The sequence below is a fragment of the Pezoporus wallicus genome, unplaced genomic scaffold (assembly GCF_028554395.1).
Source record: "Pezoporus wallicus isolate ANWC-B61680 ecotype Strahan unplaced genomic scaffold, APGP_CSIRO_Pwel_v1 contig_3017, whole genome shotgun sequence".
Taxonomy (NCBI): domain Eukaryota; kingdom Metazoa; phylum Chordata; class Aves; order Psittaciformes; family Psittacidae; genus Pezoporus; species Pezoporus wallicus.
Genome location: NW_026638957.1, coordinates 4,193,593 through 4,208,673, shown reverse-complemented (window position 1 = coordinate 4,208,673; position 15,081 = coordinate 4,193,593). Strand labels below are relative to the sequence as shown.

Genomic DNA, 15,081 nt, shown 5'->3' with positions numbered 1-15,081 from the left:
GGGGAAAGGGGTGGGTGTCCTTCCTCTGTGTCATGGAGTGTGACGACTTTTTAGATGAAGACATCCATATGACCCGTAGGAAACCTTGTACTGCAGCAGCAACCACCAACACCAAAGATGCCTTTTTTTTTCTTTGCTCTCTTCTGCTCACACATAGTTTTGGCATCCTGTACTGAAGATCCCGTTTGCTGCATATACATAAGGGGTTTTTGGGCTCTGATAAGTAGATGCCATCTTGTTCTTGCAGATCCATGTGAACAGAGGCTTCTGAAAGCTATGATTAAATAGCAGCTTGTTAATTAGTGAAAAGGGAAATATATTAAGGCACTTCATGTTTCATTTATCTCTGGAATGTCAACTCTAACATCTGTTTTAACAGAACTTTGTGCTTTCTCTCCAGAGGGAAGCATCCAAGTGCTCTGAAGCACTTAGAAAGACATTGAGGGAGTTTTGAATGCCTTCTGAGTTGAATTTCATTGCTTGGTTCCCAGAGGGCAAAACTGCAGTTTCAGGTAGCAGAAAAAGAGACGGGCAGAAAGAAGTAACTTAACCCTGTCCATCTCTCCCTTTCGTTTAATGACTCGATGATTGTGTACCTATGGATGCAATGCAGTTTGTGTATCTTCTGTCTCAGGTATAGCTTTACCCAGGTAAACTCGTTAGCAACTAGCCAACTAATTACTTTCCAGAATGTCTTTACCACAGCCACGGCTGCTCAAAATGGGACATTTCGGTAGTGAGGGAGAACAAACGCTAGATGGCAGAAATGCATTTGCAAAACAAGAGGAAGGCTGGACTAGGCTGAGCCCTGAGCATCTTTTCCTCTCCCGGGAACCAAACCTGGGCCTCTGCTACGAAAGCGCCGGGGTGGGAAACATAAGGGAGTGTGACCAGAGTAATTATTAACCACCAGTGTAATACGCTCTGCTTCGTTAGCTTCTGCAAGAGGTGTCATAGGACAAGTTTATATATTATCTGTAAATGTTCCTGATTCATGGATTAAATTATGAGCACTGGGTACCAACATTGCCCCTTGTACTTGCCCAAACTTACTATTTTTTTTTTTTTTTTTGTAACTCATTTATCTCATCACAAAGAACATGAAGCAGACTAGACTTCAGCCTCACTTAAATCATCAGCAGTTTGCTCTTGTGCACTTGTGTTGATCTGTGTATGCTCAGTCCCAGAAATCATAGATACATGGAGTCCGAGGAAGGGACCTCAAGGATCATTTGGTCCAATCTTTCTTGGCAAAAGAACAGTCTAGACAAGGTTGCCCAGCACCCTAACCTGTTGAATCTTCAAAGTATCCAATGTTGCGGAATCCACCACTTCCTTGAAAAGATTATTCCAATGTCCGATGTTCTTATTGTGACAAATTTTCCTCTTGTGTCCAAACGGAATCTCCTCATCAGTAACTTATGCCCATCACCCCTCATCTTTTCCATATGACTCCTTGTAAAGAGGGAGTTTTTGTTTTCTTTACAGACACTTTTTAAATATGGGGACATGGTGGTAAGGTCTCCCCTGAACTTTCTTGTCTCTAGACTGAATAAACCCAGCCCTCTCAGCCTTTCCTGATATGACAGGCTTTCCAGTCCTTTGATCATCCCTGTGGCCCTTCTCTGGACCCTCTTCAGCCTGTTCGCATCTTTTTTTGTATAGCAGGGATGAGGACTGAACCTAGCATTCCAGGTGGTGTGACCTGACAAGTGCTGAGTAGGGTGGGATAATGTCTTCTTTATCTCTGCTGGTGATGCCCTTAATGTAGCCCAGCATCCTGTTGGCTTTCTTTGCCACTGCAGCACACTGTTCAGTCATACTGAGTGATGATGGTGAATGAAAATGATCGCAATTATCCCTTGGGTCTACCTTAGCAAGGCAGGCCAAAGGGAGCTGGAAAAGGTCTAAACAAAACAGTGGTGTGAAGTAAACAGACAGATGTGGGTCTTGGCAGTGAGGACCAGCACTATTTAATCAGGTGAAGAAACCCCTGTTACTGTTCCAGGGCTGTCAAGTCACAGCATTTCTGGGCTGATTTATTTCCCCATGTGCCTCCGGCCTGAAACAAGGATATTTTAATTCTCCACACTTACGTTGGTAAATGGTCTCAACAGACAGCTTTTGTGGCTTCCTCTTTTAGGGAAATCTCACTCAGATGCTTAACTTATTGGTACTTACACTCTATAAACTCCTGATTGTGATGGTTACCATTTATGCTGGTCAGCTGCACACAGATCTGGCATGGGGCAGCAGTAGAGCCATGGGAGCTTGGGTGCATGCAATGGGGCTGTTTGTCAAGCACATCTTGGTGTGGATATCCACAGGCTACCCTCTCTTGAGCTTCCACCAAGAAGCTGGAGGAGCTGGATCCTAATCTGCTTAAGTGCTGTTGGTGCTTGCAAAAGCACAAACCCAGGGAAAAGCCATAGGGATGTGCTCTCCAGCCAAGTCCCCATGTACGCCTGGGGCATTTGGCACAGCCATGACAAACAGCAGGGGATGCTGCCCACAGCACCTGCCCTCTCCTGGCTTTGATTTCTTGCTCCTGCTACAAACACTAATGGCAAAAACCTCAAGCCAGAAGCCAGGCTATAAAAGACATGAAACAAATAGAGGAAGTACAGTGCCTGCTTGCACCTGATACATCCACCTATTTCTCAGCAAACAATGATTTAGGGATTCTCACTTCTTCATTTGGCCTCACACTGCCATCCTGGAAAGCCTGTTCAAGAGCTGCAAGAACCCTTTAGTGGGATGGCTGAGCCAGAGCAAGGTTGTAGGAATATGGGAATCTAGATTCAAGTCATAACTATTGCAAACATGGGGGATTTAAAATTTAAGGGTAATCTACCAGATACTTGTTTTTAATTTTCACTCTCAAGGTTCATGAGCTTTTAAACAGTCAGTGCTTATACTCAGTTTTATGTACTTCTGTTACCTGAAAGTAAGTCAGATAGAACATTTTTGATGTCATTATTCAATGTTTTCAGTCATTTTCTCATTCTATAGGACCAAAGCACTACTTACAATTCCCCCTCAGGTTCCTATGAAAGAGAGTACAAATCAAAAGTAGACTGGATTTAATTCAGTCCATAACATCAAACACTATTCAGGTTTAACTCTCTCTAACACTGAGAGCAAGACATTCCATGAATGACAGTCAAGTTATAAAAAAATGCTTCTTCAGCTAGGAAACTGAACTGAATTGTGATTGCTGTGTTTAATCCTATAATGTTGATGAGATAATTATCTTGTTTTAATGAGATACTCATGTACCTGTAGCTACTGAGGGCATGCAGCCATTTGGCAACAGGCTGATCTGTGAAATGTAGGAATTGCTATTGTGGATTGCAGCAGTAGACCAGCTTCCATCACTGACAGCAATCAGAGGCAGCTGTTGAGAAGGAACATTGCAAACAACTCAGCAACTCGGGGCAAGCAGACATGAGTTGATCGGTCCTGCACAGAGGTCTCATACTGATCCCAGAAATTAGAGATTGGAGTAAACTTTGAAACTCGGCATTGTGAACATCTGGTGTACTTTGTGGGAGATTGATTTTTACCCTATTCTCTTCCCATTCCTTTCCTTTTTTTTCCCTTGTCTGTGGAGAATATGTTTTGGGTGGAAGGGATATGGCTGTTCTATGCAGAACATGGTACGCGACGGAAAAAAATCTCTCTTGTGCATGATGATCTCACTTCATGAACACAAAATTTTTTTAAGCAGATAATTTTGGAAACAGATACAGCTTCATCAGATTGCTATCCCACTGATCAGTGAGTGTTTATTAGAATAAAAAAAAACAAACTGTTCTTGCTGTCTTTTCCATTAAGTAATTAATTTGAGAAATGCTATTAAAAATTTTGTTGAGGATTTCAGTGTTCTTGATGGATTTTTATATTCATTTAACAAAATCAGTCTTGCTTAAAAAATATAAAGCTTCAATTCTTTGATCCCGTTGCTCTAATACCGAGTGAGCTACGGATTAAGTTTCAACAGGATAAAACAAGATTGGGATTGCTTGGTTTGAGGCAAATCTCTATCTGTCTTGGATCTTGGCCTCAGTATTCTGTGCTTGGTATCGCTGTACATCTTTGACCTCTCTCCGGGTTCGGGTCCCCACATGAAGCACTATGTGTACAGGTAATAAGCAGAGCCAACCAAAACAAATGAGAAGTCTTGGAAAATTTTTAATTTTTTTCTTAAAAACCTGGTTTTGACCCAAACTGGGCAGGAACCAACGTTTTCCTGAATTTCCAGGGGACTGAAACCTCCGCAGTCCATGGTGTGGCTGACTGGAACTGACACACCTGCTGGTTCCACTGCTAACAGCACCTGTGAGATGCACTGAGTCCAGCTCCACAGCTGCCAGCCAAGGCACCAGTGCTAGCTCTTACCACTGTTTGCCCACCTGTCCTGAAGGTTAACATCCTTGGCACCAGTACCACGCCTTGCTGAGCTTGGCAACAAGCATGGGGCATGAACAGTACTCAGCTGCTGTCCCACAGGGCTTTTACTAGCTGGATAATTGGTGACTCAAGACTGAGGGCTGGTCTTCAGGAGTGGTTTGATACCAGAGCTATTAAAATTGATGCCTCCTTTGGACTAAGACAAAAGACAAGGAGTTTGAGGCTAGATCTGAAAGAACTTGACGCTGCCTGCAATGAGTGCCTTTAGCTTCATCAGTTGGTGAGTCACTTAGGAGCGTCTAATTCAGTGACTCTTCGGAAACAAAACTTTAGCAACTAGCTCTCATGTTTTGACTGGTGTGAGGAAGAAGTCAAGGGTTTCACTGCAGCCTCATGCAAAGCACTGTCAGATACTTCCTTTCCAATTTGGTAGTGTTTTCCAGCAAGTTTGCTCTAGTATAGAGATTTAGCAGCCTGCAGGAATGCTGTGAATGCAATGTTATGACATTGGAAATCTTGGGCAAGATATTCACCAGGCATAAGTCAGTAGAGCCTCTGTGTTTTGTAGGTAATGAGTCACCTCTCATACAGAGTGATGGATGCTGTAATAACACAGTGCAGTGTGTGTGTCACTGGCCAGTACTCAAGACTGCCATAGTATCATGGGATCTGCAGTGCTGGGTACACATCCTGCCCTTTCCCGCTCCTTCATTCCTGCTCACAACATCTGACCGTGGAGAGCCTCTGCTCCTGATGCCCTCCTCTACCTAATCCACCCCAGAGCTGAGGAGCCCCCCAGGACTGGATTGCCACTGAGGAGGGAGCATAGGAAGGAGGATGAGTGGAACAGAATTGTACCCCATTGTTTTCTTTTGGCTGTTGGTGATCTCAGAACTGCCAGGTGGTCTGAACCCTTGATAATGGACTGGGGAGGTGTGCCCTGAGGGAAGGGGGGATGAGGGTCCAGACTCAGTGCAGCCTTGTTCGACTTCAGGTTCAAGGGAATTTAGAGGGACTAGTTTAAACCCTGTGGAGCGAAGAGCTAGTGTGGGGACAGCAAGAGGCCAAATGCCTCTGAGTCCCACTGGTCTCACTGAAAAAACTCTGAAATATCATGATACAGTTTGGGCACTGTGAGTGATTCCAATAGCATCATTCATCACTGTTCCCATGGTGTTCTGGTATGCAATACTTTGTCCATTTTGTAACTCCTTTTTTCTCCCAGAGAAGAAGGAAATAAAATGAGGGGATCTGCACTAATTTCAAAGTGGATACCCTGAATCAGAGTCAGCACAAACAGTGTAATGTCAATGTATTTTATTGCCAGTGTGTTTCCATTATCCAGCCATTACACCTGTTTTTGCCAAGCTTCGATAGGCAGGGAAAACAAATGAAATGAGCATTAAAAGAAGAATTAGTTCAGAAAACCAGTTAGCCTGATGCTGAGATTCACATTTTTAATTTGTTGAAGCAGCAGAACATTAACCTAAGATATGCTTTCCATTTTTTTCTCACCACTGCCTACAAGTAGCATGTTTCATACCTTCTTCACAGTATCTTGCACTGAGCCTTGTCTCTGAAATCAGACTGCAACTTTGCAGATTCATCACTGTGTCACTAGGTGTACATATGAATCTTTCCAGAACTGAATTCTGCTGATGAAAACAAGAGGATTCCTTCGCAGAAAACCATTAATGGCCTCAAGCCCTGTCTTAACCTACAGGATTTGAGTCCACAGCTCTGCTCTCCTCAGCCTGTGTGCTCAATGTGGTCTCATCATGGGGCTGTGCTGTGCCTTGCAGGCATGTGCTGTAGCCGGGAAAACAGGCAGAGTGGATCAAAAAAAGTGAAGAAAGGAGTCTGTTTCTGTACCCTATTAACTAGTACCGGACAGTACTGGGATTATTTATTAGCATATCCTATATTTAGGATTTTCTGTCCTTGCTATAAAATACATACAGATTCAGACTAGGTCCATGATAGAGGTTTTGAGACCATAATCTGAACTGATTTGCTCCTTTTTATGTTTGCAAGGTAAAATAATTTGCCTGTTCTCAGTAGGGCCAGGATTTCAACTGAAGATCAAGAGAGATGAGGCAAGGTTCATAGTTAGACCCAAAGCTGTAACAGTTTGAGAAGTGTCTTTAGATATTACACTTGGCACTTTCCCTGGCTCCTCCTCTGACCAAGCACTTCTGTATGTCTCCATTATCTCTGTCAAGACAGGATTATTCTGCTAATCCACTTTAATACAGGGCTTTGGGAAAGGCTGGAAAAAAAACTTAAAATATTGATGGAAAAAAACATTGCAGTTCTCACTTTCTAGAAATGTCCATATATAGCTAAACTTAGTGTCCAAGTTGATGAATCTATCCCAGCAGATTGCATGCTCTGTGGATTTCTCCAATGATACACTGTTCCTCAGGTTTACATTCCCAGGGGCTGAATCCTGAAAAGATCAGCTTTGAAAAACATGTTGTAACGTACCTTGGCCAAGAAATACAAGTCTCCCTGTCCTGGCTTTATATTCTGGCTGTTGTCAGATCATCTGAAAGGAGTGTTACCCACTGTTGTTTGTTATACAGACTAGCAGCAAGATCAGACTAGCAATACTCTGTGCAGTGTGCATACCACACATGCATAGGTGCATGTGCTACTGATGATATACATCCGCTTTTAGCGCCTTTCCACCCAGTATTTCAGTTGTTCAATGCATCTATTAACTTTCAGAGAAAATGGGAGAGGTAGAGAAATACTTTTTTTTTTGTGGGGAAAATGCATGGGGTTACATGACTTTTTCACAGACTCTTTGTAACACGTTAGTGGAGCTGAGCTTGCATCTTCCTGTTCCTGGCTGTTTGTGCAAGACACTACCCACCACTGCAATACCCCTGATCTCATCAGTGATGCTGCTAGACTGGATGGTAGCGCCATTGCCAGAGTGATTTGGTGGGCAGGGTGAGTAGCTGGGTGTTTAGCTGACCATGAGGGTGTGCATGCTCCTCCCAGAGCAGTGCCACATGCAGCAATGCTTAAAGTGTGTTTGTCACTTACCTGTCTCATGCCCGGCTTGACAACAACCCAACCTCCTGCCAAGGCTGCATATGATGGGTGGCTGACAGCAGCTGCCTTGTTCCTGGTTCTGCTCCAGCACTAAACCCCTGCATGAATTTCTGTCCCTCACAGTAAGTCTAGGATTGCCAAGTTCCCAGAAAAGGACATTGCTCCCATGGGGACAGAGCAGGCTCCAGCTCAGTACAAATCTCTAGGAGATACTGGTTTTCTTCTGGGAGCTTCCTGATGGCACTGCAGCTTTTGTCTCTGTTTCTGTTTCCTCCTTGTGACTCCGGCTAGCCTCTGTGCAACCCGCTCACCTGCTGTCTGAAGCAACCTTTCTCCTGGGTGATGTGTAGCTCCAAGTCTTTGTTTTTTGCCATGAGGTGTTGCCCATTGTCTGAAGCAGGTAAAGCTCACTCACCAGCATCCAGATGAAGAAAGCAGAAAGCTCTCTCTCTCCTGTTGTGCTTCTCACTTGCAGAGAGGTGGCCATCTGTAATGGCTTCCAGTTACCAAATGACTTTCCAAGTGGCTATAAATGTCTTTGCAAATTTACCAAGCCTGCTCCTGGGGCTGGGCTACAGCAAGCATAGGCTAGGTTGGTCCACAAGCACCAAGGCTGTTCAAGGGGCTGTGATCTCTGCCTTTGCTGTCAGGGCCACCTTCTTCTTTTACCACCAATGCTGAGGTAAGCCTCAAGCAGCTTTGCTGTCAGCCCTCGGCCATTGCTGAACAGAAAGGTTGGCGCCAGGAGGAGTGCTGCCTGGATGCAGCCCAAACCTAGTGAGCACCACTCGAGCCTCCTTGGAGCCTGGCCTGAAGTATCAGATCCAGGGCAATGATCTGAGGCTTTTGCAGGACAGCTTTCTCCTGGTCTTTCAATTTAATCCAGTTAAAATAATGAATAAGGGTAATTGATTTAACTAAAAATATCAGGAGTGATCTTTTAACCACAGAATTGGCTTCAGTAGCAACATTCTGTAAACACAGGTCAAAATTAGGCTTCAGTAACCATGCCTGTGTATTGCTGTGGCCTGAAATGCACTTGAATCCCCTCCAGAAACCCACCTGATATCCAGAGAGGCTTCCAGCAGGGACAGAAACCAGGCTGTGCAGTGGCCACTGACACCACTCATTTAACAACAGGGATTTTTTTTCTAGCCTGTTCAAATGAGGGGGATATATTTAATATTTATGGTCAGCAATAACTAGAGAAACATTCCCCTCTTCAGTTGTTACATGTGACACGGCCCTAAGGATTTCTTGCAAGAATATGACATTCAGCACCACAGGGAATTTGATTTTTAGGTGGTGTGACTCTGTTGGCCTAAATAATACCCTATAAACCATAAATAACATGCTTAATAATACCACAATTTTTGTGGTACCATGTTCCCATAGCAAGGTCATGCTGGCTTTTTTTTTAGTCATCTGACAAGATAACTAAATTCTTTATCAAGCTCTGTTTTGTAGCTGAGACACTCATGATTTCTGATGACAGCTCTCACCAAGGGGTCCCCACTGTGTTCCAAATAATTGGTAGAAGGGCACAAGGGAAATGGACCATAAAGTGGCTATAGGTGCCACTTACTGTCTATCACATATACCTTTCTGTCCTTCCTTTGCACAGTAGGGACCAAATCGTGCTGAGGTACAGAATAACAGGATATGTTATTCTGACTGCTCATGCACGACTGCTCATGTATCTCTGAGGAAGTGCCCGCACCTCACAAAATCCATGAAGGACCAGGACCCTTGCATAACAGACTAATCTCACTGCTGGGAAGTGTGTCTAGCAATGGGAATCAATTCAAAATGATTAGTTAGGAGCACTTGTATCTCAACACTCAGCCTGCTCCCCTCTACTGCATCTGGAGGTCATCTCCACAGTCATGAATTCCAAAAATAGAAATTGGGAGTTCTTTGTGCTCACCAGTTTTCAAACATGAGTTTCACGTTTTCAGGTACTTTCTCTGCAACTTTGAAGAGGCTTGAAACAGACTCCTTAGGAAAAAAAGTACATCATGGCTCCTTCCCCACCCATGCCTGAAGAGTAGAGACCACTGCTTAATCTGCTGAGTCCAAAGCACCAGCTAGTCTGAGGTGTGAGAACATTATGTAAACTGCCTCTGCTGGTGGATATCTGACAAAAGAAGACAGAGCTATTCTACTCAGAGAATGTGGAAAGGTAAGAAAATGAGGCGTCTGAAGCGATTTCATATCAAGGTTTTGTCAGGGAAAAGTATCTGGCTTCATACCTCTGCTTCTGAGGGCTTTAAGTGTATAATTCCAGCGAACCTGATTTCTGGACAACATGGTGATAAGGATGGAAAGGAGGAAAACTTCACCAAGTAAGACATTGCTCTGTGAACAGAGAACAGATACAGGCAGAGTCTGTACTGACCCAACAAGGAAATTAATCCAGTGTAGACTTCACACCAGTAAGTGAAATGGGTTTTTAACAGAACTTGTTTATTTTGGGGTTTGATTTGTGTTTTGTGGTTCTTTTTTTTTTTTTATTTTCATTTTTGTCATTTGGATTTTTTTTGTGGGGTTTTGGGTTGGGTTTTTTCTAAGTCTGCATAGGGATTTCTGTGTCCTTTAAACAGGCTATTCCTTCTAACAGACCTGACCTCACAGTGAAAGCAAGCCAGTGACTTTTCATGGCGCAAAGTCTAAATGTTGCCAAGAAAGAAACTATTTATAGGTTTAACACCTGACTAGGTGTTAAATAGCCCTTGCTGATAAACCTTTTGGTGCAGAATTATCACTTAAGAAAGAACTGGTCTGAATACCCAAAGACCTGGAATGCTTAAATGGATTCAGGTAGGATTTAAGATGCATTTAAGAAAGTGCATTTAACCCCTTTTCCATCAGGTATGTGATTAGATTCTTTGGTAATGATAGGCAAGTCCCTTACCTGTATGTAAACAACAAATCAGTGAATTTACTTAAAAGAGAAATCACCTATATGTTTAAATACAGAATTAAAACACAAATAGGTTTATTTAAACTAAATGAGCCTTCAGCAAGCTGGATCTATGTTTAACAGCCTCCACTGGGTGGTGGCCCCCTCATTGTAACACAAATATTCCATTGACCCCAGTATATTTGTTATAAAAGCAAGAGAAATAATTATCAGTGCTTGTTGGACTGACTCGATTGTTTGGAGAAGCTGATAGAGCATAACTGACCTTAGACATGAAGAAGGCGGCGTGGAGCAGGACTATACTTATTTTCTAGTGTAGTAAATGTTCCAGCATATCACAACCCTCTTGGCTGCTTCGCATGGGACTACAGGGGTCACAACCAATTTGCTGAAAAACATTGAGCTATAAAACAGTCTGGAGCCTCTTTTATGGAAACTCTACTTCTATAATAAAAAAATGGAGAAGCACAGACTGTGTCACTCACAAAAGGGTGGAAGCAGAAGTTCAGAGCTGTCTCCCATCCATGCTATTCCCATGCAAGCACGTGCTCTAGAACCATTCTTGGACAAAGTCCATAGCCACCTGGAGGGAAAGAACCCAACCACACTCAAAACCAAGGTCCTGGGGGCTGTGTGGTCTAAGAAGAGTTTTAAGCAAGGCCAATAGGCTACAGCTTGTCCAGACATGTTTCTTCAGGTTGGCTCTACCAGAGTGTTGTATGGTTGTGAGGAGCTAGGAGTATCACAGAGCTAACAGCCAATGACGAAAATGGGAAACAAGGGAGTCAGGAAGCTCAGGGTGCTCATAGCCACTTTAAGTCTAGTCTGTGGTTGCAGTGAGAGCGTGGTGTAGCCGTGCAAGCATCACTACCCTCTTCCTCAGGCACAACAGCCCTTTCTGTCCCTTGTGCTGGTATGAGCTGGAGAAGTGTGTGTTCCTAGTTCCCAGCCATAAGGCTGTGCAGATCCCATGGTCAAACTGGGTTGTAGCTGTTACAGAAGGGATCTGGGTCCCTTGTCCTCCATGTCCAGCTTGACGGTGTTGATTGGCACAAAGCCTCAGCTCCAAGAAAGTGATTCTGACTTGCTCCCAGCTGCTCCTGCCATCAGCTGCCACCTACATCCCAGCACAGCTCTCTGCACAGCTGATTGCTGGAGACTGTATTTACTGGACCACAGCTCTGGAGCAAAGGGAGGCAATGACAGTTGCTGTTATTGCAGTAGAACACCCAGCAGGTGCCTTAGAGTAACTCTTACTGTCTGGCAATTTGTCACTGGTTTTCAGTAGGAAACCATCAAATACTTTGTACTTAGCAACTTTCTTCTCCAGCTTTTGTTGCCTGCAAAGAAAATGAAGAAATACACAAGACTCTTTTAGATGAGTTAGTTCAAACAGTAAGAATTAAGTATGTTGTTAAAGGTATCTTTGGTGTCAAAGCAGCTTTTAATTGTGCTATGTTACACAAAGAGGATTTCCATGATGTTGGAGGAGTATGTAAAAACAACTATCCTTAGAGGGGGAAAATTGGCAGTTCTGACAGTTAAGCTTCCCAATGGCTTCCTGAAATAATAGGAATGCTACTATTCAGTATAGTTAATAGTGGCAAGTATTAACATCCTGTGGTACTAGATATTGAGATCTCCCAAATACCATGTCCAGTGTTCCCTAAAGGCAGACTCACACTACACAGGTGCAGGCAGGGAGAGCTGAGCAGAGCAGGGGAACTGAGAGCCTCTCTGGGACAAGCGGAACTTGGCCATATTAATGCTAGAGAGAAAGTATCCCAGAGTAGATACCAGTGCTTTCTATAAATAAAGCAAGGGCATAACACCAGGGAGAATGAAGAGCCAGTTAAGCTAAAGAACAGAGCTGGCGGCAAAAGAAAAAAGGGCCATGAGTCAATTAGAAGAACGCTTATAATCAGAGGAGAGAGGTCTTGAACAATATATCACTGGGTGTATCAGGAGCTGGGGTTACAGCTATGTTGGACACCATCCCTTTGCATACTGTCACTGGAAGATACAGCTTCTTGAAAGCCCTCGGATGCTGGAGGTGGCTAGATCACTTAGCACTCTCCCATAGACATTGAGAGTCACCTGTATCTGGCAATCTCTGTATTGCCAGATGCCTAGCACTGCTCAGGTGGAGCAGATTCTTGCTTGGCTCACACTTGAGCCCCTCTAGAAGTATCTGAACACCAGCTGATGTTCTGGGGGTTAAACCTGGAGGGCTCCTCACCTGGAGTTGCAGCATTTCTCAAGCCTGTTAATAGTAATGGTATGTGGTGCATCGTCATGGCATACAATCACACAGCTGTGCTTGGTAGTGCATGACAGCAAAGATGAGAAAGGGTTGTGTTGAGACAAAGAAAATAGTCTCTTTCTGGTATCAGTGCTTTCGATGCCAAAGGGGTTTTTGTCTGAGTGTTTACAGAGATGAATGTACTTTGAAATGCTCTGTGTACAAAATGGATGGGTGTTTTATAAATACATACGTATCTATATGGGCAGGGCTCCTTATGAGGACAATGTAAACTAAATGAAGACTGAAGGAATATAAAACAGACCTGTCCAGCTTCTTGACAAGTTGGTGCAATAATTATACTTTAGTACCGTGCTCGGGCCAGACAACAAACACATTGCATTATATTGCTCAGTGGAGAAATGGAGAAAGGCATTCAAGAGACAGGCAGGTTTTCCAACAGGAAGATTCAATATATCACACTTCTAAGTTTAACATCAATGATTAACTCCAAAGATTTGAAGTTTATAAATCTGTGGGCCCAGATCCTCATAGGCAGGATTGACACATGTTTATCAGTATAATTCCAAGTGTGATGGTCTCTTGAATGGATCCTTCTGCATGGATGGATGCTAAACAGCTCCTGAAGATTTTCTTCAGATGGAATGTTTTCTCTGCCACCCCTGAAGAGATTAGTTCATTGGATACAACTGTTGGAACCTTGAAGAAAGTATCTGGTCTCATAGGTTTTACAAACTGGAAAACGAGCTATGGTCCCAGCTACTTATTTTCCACTGGGCACTTGATAAGCCTGCAAATGTGGGATGTAAAATGAGGCTTTTTTTCCAGGGTTAGTCCCATTCAAATGTTTTAAGTGATCTTATGCATTTGGTTTGTTGATGGTCATAAATGTTGGAAGCCTAGAGTCTTTTGTTACTGGGGGTGGAGGTCTTTGAGGACAAACTGCAAGAGAATGGTCTTGAAATGTGCAAAATTAATGGGCATGTCTGGTATGTTGCCTATTCTTTTGAAGAGTTATTCTATTGGAAGGAAGTGCTGCCAACACACGTGGGAAGGACTGTACCCCTCAGATCTTTTGCACCATTTTGAGAAGGCTAATGGGCAAACCAGCTACATGTAGGCATCTAAACAAGTAGGTCTGGGCAGCAATTTAGATAAAGCAAGTCAATCCATGTACGTGTCACATCTCTGCAGCATGTAAATAGGTACTACAATGGGGAACACATTACAGTTGGGGGATGCATCAGATAGGCTCGCACTTCAGCAGCTTCTGCACATGCTCAGTTTTCCAGATCTGTTCTAGGCTTTTCAGGGCCTGAGCCAACCAGCTGCGCACATGTGTGTCATATTATGCATGGTGTTTTTCTGTCATTTTATTTTTCATTGCTCCATATTATCTGCTATGTATTTTAACTTTGCGATGAGGAATCTTCTCATTGACTTCTACAATCTCTCTTTCCCATTTTGCAGGACAGATTGAAGTTTGGTCAATACCTACTAACTTCATCCCAGTTTGGTCTTATCTCCTGGGATGCCACCCTTAAATGCACAGCACTGTGACTCCATCAGCTTCTCCAGTACTGAACCGATACACCTGAGCATATCACTAAATGAGTATTGGTTCCCATGCTTTGTTATACAGATGTGATGCAGAGCCGAAACAAACTGATTCTGAGGCCAAACATGTGGTATGGATTGTGGTTAAGAAGATCAGTGATGAGGACAGGACCCTCAAATTACTTCAGTGGTTTATGGTAAATCTTCCCTTTTTTTTCCCCCTTAAAAAAAAATAATTTAAAATAAAATTATTATGAAACACTCCATTCCCATTCACATCCTGAGCAGTGAATCAATAGCCAGAGATGTTTCATAACACTGCTGAAAATTCACACTATCCATCACTTTTTTGTGATAGGAGTGTTTTGGCTTTTGCCAGACACAAATGTGTCTAAAGCTCTGCTGGTCCACATGCTGCACAACCTGCCCCAGTGTGTGGGCACCTGCACTGAGAGTTCCTGCCTACAAAAGTGAAGCCTTGATGAATGTATGAGGTTTGGAACTTTTTTTCTTTGACTGTGTTTTAAAGCTAACCACAGTTTCCTGTGCAACCTGAACTTGGTGTTCTCAGCATGCCCCAATGTCATTTCCGTGGGATTCGATGTGTCAAAAACTAAATTGGTGTGTTCAGCCTGCCTTTCCCCTAGTGACTGGCTCACAGTGCCAACATCCATCAGGGATGGAGATCCCTGCTCCGTGTGTTCAAAACCACATAGGTCCCTGCTGGTTGTCAGAAGGCTAACAACAATAGCACAGGAATGTGCTATTTGTGGCTCTGGGACACATTGCTTCAAAATGTCACGGAGATAAAAAATTTAGCAAGATTCAAATTTGGGTTCAGTGTTACATGAAAACAGAACTG

At 43.4% G+C, this 15,081-nt stretch overlaps 1 protein-coding gene across 1 annotated transcript in view; it reads left to right on the top strand.

The window, feature by feature from the left end:
* Positions 1 to 9,538: 9,538 nt before the first annotated feature.
* The window catches only part of ASB2 (ankyrin repeat and SOCS box containing 2), a 42,202-nt gene continuing 36,659 nt past the window's right edge, over positions 9,539 to 15,081 (top strand). Inside the window, exon 1 of the mRNA XM_057413428.1 lies at positions 9,539 to 9,658. The gene's annotated coding sequence lies outside the window, so the exon portion shown is untranslated. The remainder of the gene's footprint in view (positions 9,659 to 15,081) is intronic.